Source organism: Stenella coeruleoalba, assembly GCF_951394435.1.
Source record: "Stenella coeruleoalba genome assembly, chromosome: 17".
Lineage (NCBI taxonomy): Eukaryota > Metazoa > Chordata > Mammalia > Artiodactyla > Delphinidae > Stenella > Stenella coeruleoalba.
In genome coordinates, this window is record NC_137163.1 from 45,832,960 (window position 1) to 45,845,274 (window position 12,315).

A 12,315-nucleotide genomic window follows, 5' to 3' on the forward strand; every position below is an offset into this window, starting at 1 on the left:
TAACTAAAGCACAAAAGGGTCATTTTCTTGACCCATACTCTCTGGCTAATAATGGTAGTATATGATTTGAGGCCAGAAAGTCTTTTTGCAGAGTCTATGCTTCCAACCATGATAATATGTTCTCTCTCAGTAGCAGGTACCTAAGAAGCCCTAAATGTTTGCACCCATTCTCTCCCTACTTCCCACTGATTTCTCTTACTTCATTCTCCTTTTAGTTTCCCATTTGTTCAAACTGAACTTGATATTCCCCAAAGATTCCAGGCATAATTCTGCATCAGGCCCTCCTCCTGCACTGGCTCTTCCCTCCTACTAGAGCTTTCCTGTACCAGAAATTCATTTGGATCACACTCTTATTACATAACTTCACTCAAATGTTGCCTTCTCACTCAGACCTATCTTGCCTTTATTGAAAATTTCAACATCCCCCTCCCCTGGCCTTACACCACTATAGATCCACACAAAACCTATCACCATAGGTTTTGTCCATAAACCTATCACCCTCTAATTAGTTGCACTTAGTTTATTTTGGCGTCATGTAGAAAAAAACACAGAGGAAAATAAAATTACTAATTTAGGAAATAATAAAAGTTAAATTTTATGTCTCTTAATCACTTTTAATTTATGGGTAGCCTTTTCCTTGAGTTTACTGTGAAATATTTACTAAGAATTCTAAATTGTGATAAGTGAAAACACTTGAATTTGTACTGCAAAGCTAAGGATAGAGTGAGGTAGAAATTTCCAATTTTTTAAGGCTGACTTTAGCGACAAAATAAACTAAATATAATGAACATTAACAATTGACATTTTTATTACCATTATCAGGCTCACTGTTATTTCTCCTCCAGTTTTTACCATATATAATTCCTTTCATAAAAGATGAAAGCATTTTGAAAATAGGCTATTAACAAATATTTATTGAGCACTTCCTAAATCTTAATATGTTAAATAAGATCTCAGTCATCACAAATGTTTGAGGTTTTTTATCCCGTATTTTTATAAATAAGTAATTCAATTTACAGAGTTTAAATGTCTCACTGAAGTTTATCCAGTTAGTAAGTGACTTATCCAGAATATAAATTCAATATTTTCTTCCACTAGAGAATGAGCTCATTGCCCACTGACATCCCCAAATTTCTCCCACCCATTCTCATTACTGAGAAATGAAAACCCATGTGTACATATCAGTTAACCTAAGAATATTTATTACTGTGGCTAGTGTCATTTCACAATGTCCATTTTCCTGTTTTAAAATATTACCCTAAGTCTAATATAATTATTACCTTTTCTATTGATTTAATTGCTTCCCAGGAAGTCAAATGTGTTTTTATGTACACCGACATAATTTATAAAGAAGAGATCAAATGCAGGGCAGTCTGTGCTGGCAGTCACACACACAATTACAGAAATGTAATTACTTCCTGCTCATTTTTATACACTTCTTATGCTCTGAAATTCTTTTGAGGTTGGTTTTTCCCCAGGTATATAGTTTATGGTCTCTGATATTCAAGGATGTTCTTTGTCAAACTATATCGTCTCAAGTAAGTTTACTTATGTGGATTGAAGTTTGTAAAGCAGAATGACTTTCAGCTTCCACATCATTTCTTGAATGCTACCATAAATTAGTTTGTGATAGAGTTAAATATTTCTTGAACGGACTAATATCTAGATATTCATTTTTAGCATAAAAGAGACTCTCCATCCTTCCCTTGTATATTCTCTACTGATAGTTTGCATTTGAATTTACTTTATAACATCTGTGTAAATAAGATTTTTTAAATAACATTTGAAGAAAACATAGAGAATTGAGATTTAAGATTAACATGTTTCAACTACTTTTTAAAGTAGTTGAATAAGAAAGAAGCTGTAATATCTTCTTAAAAAATAATACTGAGAAACAGGCTAAAACATGTTGGATAACATTACAGGGAATGATATTCAGAACAAAATCAATATAAGACAGTTGTAAGGCCTCAAAAATATGTTTTTGTTAAGTTTTTTAAAAATTGTGAAAAAAGAAATAGTAAAACTCGAATATTAAATTAGCCATACAACTGCCTAACTTCAACTGACCTGTAATTTCCTTTTTTGTAACATGGAAATAATAATGCCTGCCTGTCCCTCCTCACAAAAATTTTACAACATCAAAGCTGTTGACAAATATGAAAATATAAACTACTATGGAGAAATCAAACCTCCTTAATCCATCTGTGCTGCCCTTTTTGATTTGGCCTACCCCTATATTACCATCCTCACCTCCAAACACATTCTATTCAACAAAGTAGGCTATTGTAATTTTATTATATTATGTACTGTTACCACAACCAGTTGGAAACTTTCACACCTTCTAGCCTGCACTCCTATTTCCCCATTGAAGGTGTTTCTTCATCTGAATTTATCTCTCTTCTTCTCATTTCTGTAGCCTATTCTGTATCAGTCAGTGTACAGACAGGAGAACTAAAACATCTTCTGGATGTTTCAAGCACATAAACATTTAGTCACAAATTACTTTAGATGGCCTAAAATTGCAAAAAGGAAAAACGAAGATTTCATAGAAATGTGGAAGATGCTACCATCCTAGCTGGAGCCCACTAGTCTACCTTTTCATCTGGAGCCTCCTGTTGTACTGCCAATGGTGTTGCAGCCCACAGTTTCCTGGAGGTACCCAAATCTGCTGATTCTTCTACTGCAGTCAGAGTGAGAAATGACCCTTTCTCTTTTATATTCCCTTATTTCCTATCAGGGAATCCCAATAACAGCAACTGAGTAGAAAACAGCTGTTGAGGGAGTCTAGGCAGTGTGGGTTTTAGGTCCCCTGTGAAACTGTGGAGAGCTAAGGAGGATGGGAACAGAACTTGGGACCAATATACAATATCTGTCAGAGTGCCTGTACTAATTGTCTAGGGCTGTTGTTACAAAGTATTACAGACTGTATGGCCTTAAACAACAGAAATGTATTTTCTCACCATTCTGAAGACCAAAATTTCAAAACCGAAGTGTCGGCAGGGTTAGTTCTTTCTGAGAGCTGTGAGGGAAGTTTCTGTTCTAGAGCTTTCTCCTTGACCTGTAGATGGCTGTCTTCTTCCTATGTCTCTTCACATTATCTTCCCTCTGTGTGTGTATGTCCAACTTTTCCCTTCTATGTTGGATTAGGGCCCACCCTAATGACCTCATTTTAATTTTATCAAGTCTATAAAGATCCTATCTCCAGATCAAGTCACATTCTGAGATACTGGAGTTTAGGACTTCAACATATGAATTTTAGGGAAACATAATTCAACCCATAAGAGTGTCCTAATATGGCAACTACATAAATGATTCATAGCCCATATGGGAATTTATTGAACTTTTCTATTTGTATGTTTTTTCCCACTACTCTAGGAGGAATCTTGTTTTCTCTTTTAACTTTGTCTAGTAGCTAGCTGCTTGGCACATCAGAGTCTCAATATATGTCAGCTGGTCAATCGTTATAGATTAATGGAGCTAAGCATTTAATGTTACATTAAAGGCTTCCAAAACTAGAAGTCAGTTTGCATTTCAAAATTATTCAACATTGCTTTCCTATGTTGACTCCTCCATTAATTTGCTCACTATCAATCTATTGATATTCTATACATCAGACACCGATTTTACAAGACACTGAAATATTACACACTGAAGATAGAAATTCAGATAAATGTGTTACTCCTTTGGAAAGCTGATATTCAACAGGAAGACAGAACTAAATCAACAATATTCTCAAAGCTTAATAACTGCTCTTAGATAAATCCCATGCTCTGGGAGTAAAGGTGCACTGATTAGAGAGCTGATCTTTCTACAGTACTCATTTCAACTCCCAAATATTGATCATGATGCTCATCCCACCACTAACACCCTCCACATTACTCTCTACCTATCTAATATATATCCATCAATACTTAAGTTATTTGTCCCTCCATCTCTATAAACTAATACATGCTAAGTTCCCTACCACAGTGCCTGAAACTTTCTTTCTACATTTCTCTCCATTCCTCTCTCCTGTCTTCCATTCTGCTTCATCCTCTCTTCCTCTATTTCTTTCATTTATCACTTCATTTCAGCAAATTCATAACAATTACATCCAGCTTTGCTAAAACCTGACATACATGTTGATTAAAATTAATGTGCTATCCAAAATAATGCCATCAAAACCACAAGCCTTTGGGGAAAATGGAATTTAGATTTATATCTGAATATTTATAATCAGAATTTTATAGTGTATTTTCTTTTATGCCTTGTATAGTAAGACTTGCATATATACATTTATTTTTAATGTCAGTAATTAACTCATTGAGTCCTTTTCTTGCATTATTTTTTTTTATTTTTTATTTTTTCGGTACACGGGCCTCTCACCACTGCGGCCTCTCCCGTTGCGGAGCACAGGCTCCGGATGCACAGGCCCAGTGGCCACGGCCCAGGGGCTCAGCCGCTCCGCGGCAGGCGGGACCCTCCCGGACCGGGGCACGAACCCGCATTCCCTGCATCGGCAGGCGGACTCTCAACCACTGCACCACTAGGGAAGCCCTTCTTGCATTATTTAATCAATCTCTTTTAATACGAATACTAATTTTAAAATTCTATAACCATATGTGTCCATTACGTTACATTAAATTGTATTGTTCTGAAATGCTCTTTTTGTACAGATTTGGGAAAACTCATTTCTGGTCACAATTCTTTCCTCCCAGAGTAAGCCACCTAGAATGCACAGTGCTCATATTATTTTGTCCATGTGCTATTATCTTTCGTATATGCATATTGGATAAATCTGAAAGCAAAGTATCAATAAATTGAGAAAAAGTAAATTATGTTTGTTAAGAGGATTGGCATTCATCACTGCTGTCATCACCATCACTGTTATATAGTTATCCAGACAGACAGAATCCACCTAAAATTTGTAAGGATGCAAGACACAGAGAAGATATCATAGATTCCAATACCTTTGTGAAACACTGAAAAGGGTAGCCAAATATCATAAAGCATGCCCTTTACTTTATGCCAATGGGGACAGAAATATTCTAATATACATGATTTACTTGTGGAAAAGTTCCAGACTACATATAAAAACAAATGATTACGGCTTCCCTGGTGTCGCAGTGGTTGAGAGTCTGCCTGCTGATGCAGGGGACACGGGTTTGTGCCCCGGTCTGGGAAGATCCCACATGCCGCGGAGTGGCTGGGCCCGTGAGCCATGGCCGCGGAGCCTGTGCTCTGCAACGGGAGAGGCCACAACAGTGAGAGGCCTGCGTACTGCCAAAAAAACAAAAAACAAAAAACAAGTGATTAATTTATTTTAAAAAATCTGAGACATTGGACTTGAAATCATGAATAAAATCACAAAACTATCCATTAAAACATAAACATAGTAATATGTTGTCTTTCAGATAGAGATGGAGATAGATGACCAATATCAAGGCTAAATGTAAACACATATGATCTTTTGAATTAATATAATGTGATATTGAATTAATCATAATATTCAAATAGTATAACATTGAACTCCATTATGAAGAAATATTTAACCAAATTATTGAGAAATTTGGAATGCCAATTGTTGAATTGTTTTCTTGTGCCATGTGTTTATGCTACATATGAGAGGGCTTTGCATTTAGGTATGAAAAAATGACTTGAAAAATGCCCACTAAGATTTTACAAAAAAATATATTGTACTTAGGTCCCTGTGCATGAATCTGTGTGTAGGTCTGTGTGTGTGTGTGTGTGCACGTGCCCATACACTTACACGCTTGTCTGGCATTTCCTATTATGTCAGAATTCAGAGTAACCCAAACATCTAATAGAACAATTTGTTACCTTGGTAGAATATAAAAGCATTAATGCTCATTCTTAGCTTTTTTTGATTTGTATTAATGCTTATTCTAAATATTTATATTAAACTTTTACAGCATTTTTCTACTCTTTAAATAGCTAAAATATAGCCAATTAATACTTTACACAGAATTAAAAATTTATAATATTTAATATAGTCTAGTATTTGTACCCTGTGTTTTTATTTTATAGGCATCTGTTATTTTCTTATTTTGTTCAAATATTATTTTGATTCATATTTATTCTTTAAAATTTGAAAGCAATACCCAAATACATTTGTTGAAATATATACTCCTCATAATTTTTAATAATTTTGATTAATATTGAGTTACTTCAGAGCTAAGTAAGATTTTTTATATACAGTCCTGTTACTCTTTTAAGTTTCCATTCAATAATTAGAATTCTCCAGTTTTGATATCAACTCAATGTATAACAAAGACACACCGCTGGTAAAATAAATTTTTGTTTGTTTCCAACTGACCATTCCTCTCTTTGACATCCTGAGGAGTTATACTTCTATATCCTCTGGCTATTTCTCCTCAAAGATTTTACCCATACCTGGGTGCCAATGGCGTAAAATTTACCATAAATCTACATCATGTTAGGATTGTCTAAATTTCAGTACTCAAATACATTTAGAATAATAAATCACTGTTAGGTATGTGATATATATGAGACATAAGCTAACTTATCCTTCTTTTCTTAAAAGGAGTGCTTGCAAAAAAATATATAGATCAATGGAACAGGACAGAAAGCCCAGAGATAAACCCACGCACATATGCTCACCTTATCTTTGATAAAGGAGGCAAGAATATACAATGGAGAAAAGACAGCCTCTTCAATAAGTGGTGCTGGGAAAACTGGACAGTTACATGTAAAAGAATGAAATCAAAACACTCTCTAACACCATACACAAAAATAAACTCAAAATGGATTAAAGACATAAATGTAAGGCCAGACACTATCAAACTCTTAGAGGAAAACATAGGCAGAACATTCTATGACATAAATCACAGCAAGATCCTTTTTGATCCACCTCCTAGAGAAATGGAAATAAAAACAAAAATAAACAAATGAGATCTAATGAAACTTAAAAGCTTTTGCACAGCAAAGGAAACGATAAACAAGACCAAAAGACAACCCTCAGAATGGGAGAAAATATTTGCAGATGAAGGAACTGACAAAGGATTAATCTCCAAAATTTACAAGCAGCCCATGCAGCTCAATACCAAGAAAACAAACAACCCAATCCAAAAATGGGCAGAAGACCTAAATAGACATTTCTCCAAAGAAGATATACAGATTGCCAACAAACACATGCAAGAATTCTCAACATCATTAATCATTAGAGAAATGCAAGTCAAAACTACAATGCAATATCATCTCACACTGGTCAGAATGGCCAACATCAAAAAATCTACAAACAATAGAGAAAAGGGAACCCTCATACACTGTAGGTGGGAATGTAAATTGATACAGCCACTATGGAGAACAGTATGGAAGTTCCTTAAAAAACTACAAATAGGGTTTCCCTTGTTGCATAGTGGTTGAGAGTCCGCCTGCCGATGCCGGGGACACGGGTTTGTGCCCCGGTCTGGGAATATCCCACATGCCGTGGAGCGGCTAGGCCCATGAGCCACGGCCACTGAGCCTGCGCATCCGGAGCCTGTGCTCCGCAACAGGAGAGGCCACAACAGTGAAAGGCCGGCGTACCGCAAAAAAACAAAAAACAAACAAAAAGAAAACTACAAATAGAACTACCATACGACCCAGCAATCCCACTACTGCGCCTATACCCTGAGAAAACCATAATTCAAAAAGAGTCATGTACCACAATGTTCATCGCAGCTCTATTTACAATAGCCAGGACATGGAAGCAACCTAAGTGTCCCTCAACAGATGAATGGATAAAGAAGATGTGGCACATATATACAATGGACTATTAGCCATAAAAAGAAATGAAATTGAGTTATTTGTAGTGAGGTGGATGGACCTAGAGTCTGTCATATAGACTGAAGTAAGTCAGAAAGAGAAAAACAAATACCGTATGGTAACACATATATATAAAACGTCATGAAGAACCTAGGGGCAAGACGGGAATAAAGACGCAGACCTACTAGAGAATGGACTTGAGGACACGGGGAGGGGGAAGGGTAAGCTGGGACAAAGTGAGAGCGTGGTAGCGTATATATGGACATATACACTACCAAATGTAAAACAGATAGCTAGTGGGAAGCAGTCACATAGCACAGGAAGATCAGCTCCGTGCTTTGTGACCAGCTAGAAGGGTGGGAGAGGGAGGGTGGGAGGGAGGGAGACAGAAGAGAGAAGAGATATGGGGATATATGTATATGTATAACTGATTCACTTTGTTATAAAGCAGAAACTAACACACCATTGTAAAGCAATTATACTCCAATAAAAATGTTTAAAAAAAGGAAAAACAAAAAAGGAGTGCTTGTAATATCTAATTATGCTCTTTAAAGAAAGATCAATCTGCCACAAGTAGTATAGTTGCAAGGCTTAGCTGCTTAAAAACATTAACGTGAAATAACATAATTCTTTCAAACTGAGCTTTTCTTACTTTTACCAGCATGCTACACAAAATGATTTCTTACTTTTACCAGCGTGTTAGACAAATTTAACAAATAAATGACATTTTAATGCAAAAAGAAGAAATGTATTGGTTTAAATTATCATATTTATAAAACCATCAGAACAAATAAATACACTCACTTAAAATTATTTGAGGGATTAAGTAAGAACCTTAAATATGTTATTAAGTAGGAAACCAATATTTTAACAATAAAGAATAATGTAGTTTGCCTACTGTGTACTGTTCTGGGTTATTCTGACATTTCAAATATACATACATATATTTATGTATATATATATATGTTTCTGTTTGACTGCAGTGTAAAATCTATGAATTAACATGAAGATTTTTGAAAAGAATGATTACTTTTTAACACATTTCTTTCTACTACTCTATAACTGAGTTGATTTTTTTCCCCATAAACACCCCCTCACTGAATACAGAGAAAAAGAAGCAAAGAAATAAAAGCATAAAGCAAAAATCTGGTTTAATCTCACTGTTCTAGTTTTCTAGGGCTGCTGTAACAAATTACCACATATTTAGTGGATTAAAAGAACACAAACTTTCTTACCTTTCTGTAGCTTGGACTTTTCCTGGGCTAAATCCAAGGTACTAGCGGGGCTGTGTTCCTTTCTGGAGATTCTAGGGGAGAGACCTTTTAGGGTTGGTGGAGTCCTCACCTCACATCACTCTGATCTTTCATGCAAATGTTGATTGAACTGATGACCCCGAGTTATCACGGAAATAAGTGGATAAACCTAAATACAATCTAACAGCACAAAAGAGTAATAATAAAATATATCAAAAATTAGAATGCATTAAAACAAAAGGAAGAAGAAAAAGTAGCAAAAGAAATTTAATATCTCAGCATTGCTTGAGAAGCAGTAAAAGAGCTAATAAGTCATGGTACATGTGCAACTGCTACTTGTGTAAAAGTAACAAGCTAATACAAGGGAAAATGGAATTTGAAGAAATCTCAAAGGAAGAAAGAAGAGCAAAAGGAACATAACAAGGTGGGAGAAATAGTAAACAAGGAGTAAATGGTCTATAAGAAAATACATTAACTGTAAATACTCAAATAAAAGGACAAGGATTATTGAAACAAACAAAAAACATAATTCTATGCCACCTACAAGAGACGAGTCAGATTGAAAATGAAAGGATTCAAAGGTTATCTCATAACAACAGTAAGTAAAATTGAAGAAGATTTTTTAATGTTAACATAGATTTCAAAGCAAAAAGTATCACTGGCGATAAGGCAGGATAATAAAACCCACTGTCACTTTACAAGGAATATATTATAAATCTAAACTTCAATGCAATATATGAAGGGAAATTCCAAAAATCTAAGTAGAAATAGAAAAATCTAAATTACCTAGATCAGTAACATAGAACCACAACAACAAATCAGCAGATTATAGAAGATCTGAATACCATCATTAAAAACTTTGGCCTAAATTTACATAAAACACTGCACCAACAATGATGGAATATATATATTATGCAGAAATTTTTAGGTGCACATGGCACATTTATAAAATTGAATATACTCTGGTTATAAAACAAGACTCCGAATAAGCAAGAAATTTAAACCTATATAACCAATATTTTAGCAAACAGTTGGATATTAAAGACATACTTCTGATCATTATGTAGGTCAAAGATAAAGTTGCCATGGGAATTAGAATTTTACTAATTCAATGATAATGAAAATATGCCATAACAAAACCTGTGGGTTGCAAATAAAGCTGTGGTCACAGAGAAGTTTATGTATTCCAATTATACTCTCCAAATGTAAAAGGGAAAGGAATAAAGCAACTAGAAGATAACCTATCACCCTGAGGTAGGCAGCTCCTGAACTGTACCTGTTGGGGAAGGCAGGGCAGAACTTCAGGAGGCCAGCTGGGAGCACGGTGAACACCATGTCAGGAGCAGTCTCCAAGAAAGAGAATTTAATGTACAAAGGGATGACTAAAATATATTTAAGAGCTAGCACCCTGACCCCTCTTAAGGATGACTTATGTTGCTGGGGAAAAAATAAGAAGTGCTCGATGTAGAAGGTGAATAGCTTTATAATTCCCAGGAGAATCTTGGTACCAGGAACACACAAGAAAGAACTTGGAGTCCCCATGGCTAATCCAGCAGACAGAAAAGGAGGAACAGAGATGCGAGAGAAAATAAAGGGAACTCTTGGTGCAATTCGGTGCTGCTGCAGGCCCAAGTCCAGGTATGTGCTCTCTATCTCCACATCTTAAATAAAAGCCACCATGTTCCTCAGTCTTTCAGGTACTTAGAATTTCTCTTTAGAACCTGAAAATGGGGTCAGGTTTCCGGTCTGCATTGCTACAGTACAAAATAGAGGCAGGATGTTTGAAATAGTTCTCCATCTGGCAGAGGAGGCCTTGAAGCTGTGAGCCACTCACTGCAAACCAGCAGGACATGAAGGATTCTTGAGCAGATCTGAAGCTACTGGGAGGCCTTTGAGGAGTTAAATCCCATAGTAAATACTGTACCTTCAATGGCCCCTTCTCCCTCTCTGTCCAGTCTTCCTCCACTCCCGTGGGGGCCCAAAGGGGTTAAATGAGCACTCTTTGACTTGTACTTGGTGGTCCCAGAAGTTGACGTGGGCTTGGAGACTTCCATGAAAAGTCTGCCTTCCATCTACTGGCTTGGGTTTCTTGGGCTCTCTGCTCCAGGCTAATCCCTTCAACCTGCTTTTTCCATTTCTGCCAATAATCCCCCTCTCCAGACCTTCCTAATGCTCTTCTGGGGCAGGAGGGAGACTTACTGAGGGCAATGCTTATTTCTAGAGGGAGAGGTGACCACATGACTTCACACTGGTCGTCCCCTTGATTATTCAGTTTCTGTCTAGATTAGTCGTGGGTGTTTGTGCACCCCAGTCTCACCCCCAGGAGGCTTTAGAACACTGTCCTTATCTCAGCACTGAGCCTCTATCTAGCCCCCTTCCCTCTCTCTCCTTACCCATCTTTACCCACAGACTCGCAGGCTTTCTGGACCTCTTTGGAAGATAAGCACTTCACAGAGCCTCTGCTACAGAACCAAACATATTGAAATGACTCTTTATGAAGATACTGAAACAATAGAAAATGAATATATGACGATTGTTTCTCCTGAGGATTCAGTTACCTAGGGGGCCTTTAGCAATCTTTGATTGATAAATCTAACCTTTCCTTCCTTGGCAATAGTTGATCACACTGTGAGGAAAACAAGTTGGAGAATGGAAAAATAATATTTGGATTTCAATGAAATAATAAAGATGCAGGGGCTATCTTTGACTTTTGCAAGGTGAGAAGACAGTTTACATTTTGATTATTTGATGGCAGGAATCCCTTTTAAAACAGGGCCAGTCTGCATGACGCCTTTAAAAATCAACCTTTTCAAATATAGCCATAACCCCCACAAGATTTCTTGATATCTCTGGGGTCAAATAAACCATCACATCTCACAGTGGTGCCCTGTATATGAAAGTGATAAACATAACCTGGAAGCACGGCAGTGGCTAAAAATACGGAGCTGGCAGCCATTCGTTGAAATTATTTTTTGCTTTTAATTCATCGCATAAAATGCTAATGTCCAAATTCAGGCAGGTAGATCTTACCAACCATCAAGAGCTTCAACCCTGCTAACAGCTAAGTATGCACTTTTAAACCCTACTTTGACTGCTCCAGAAACTTACTAGGTTTCTTTAATACCTCTGTTACTATTTCCTTTGTGTCATTTTGTTTTTCTTTAAAAACACAGCTGTGTGATCTTGGGGAAGTTATATTATTTCCTTGAGACTTGGTTGCCTTCTCTGTGCATATCTGGGTATAATTTTAGTATTGCTCAATAAAATTTTTGTTGATAATGAAAATATTCTA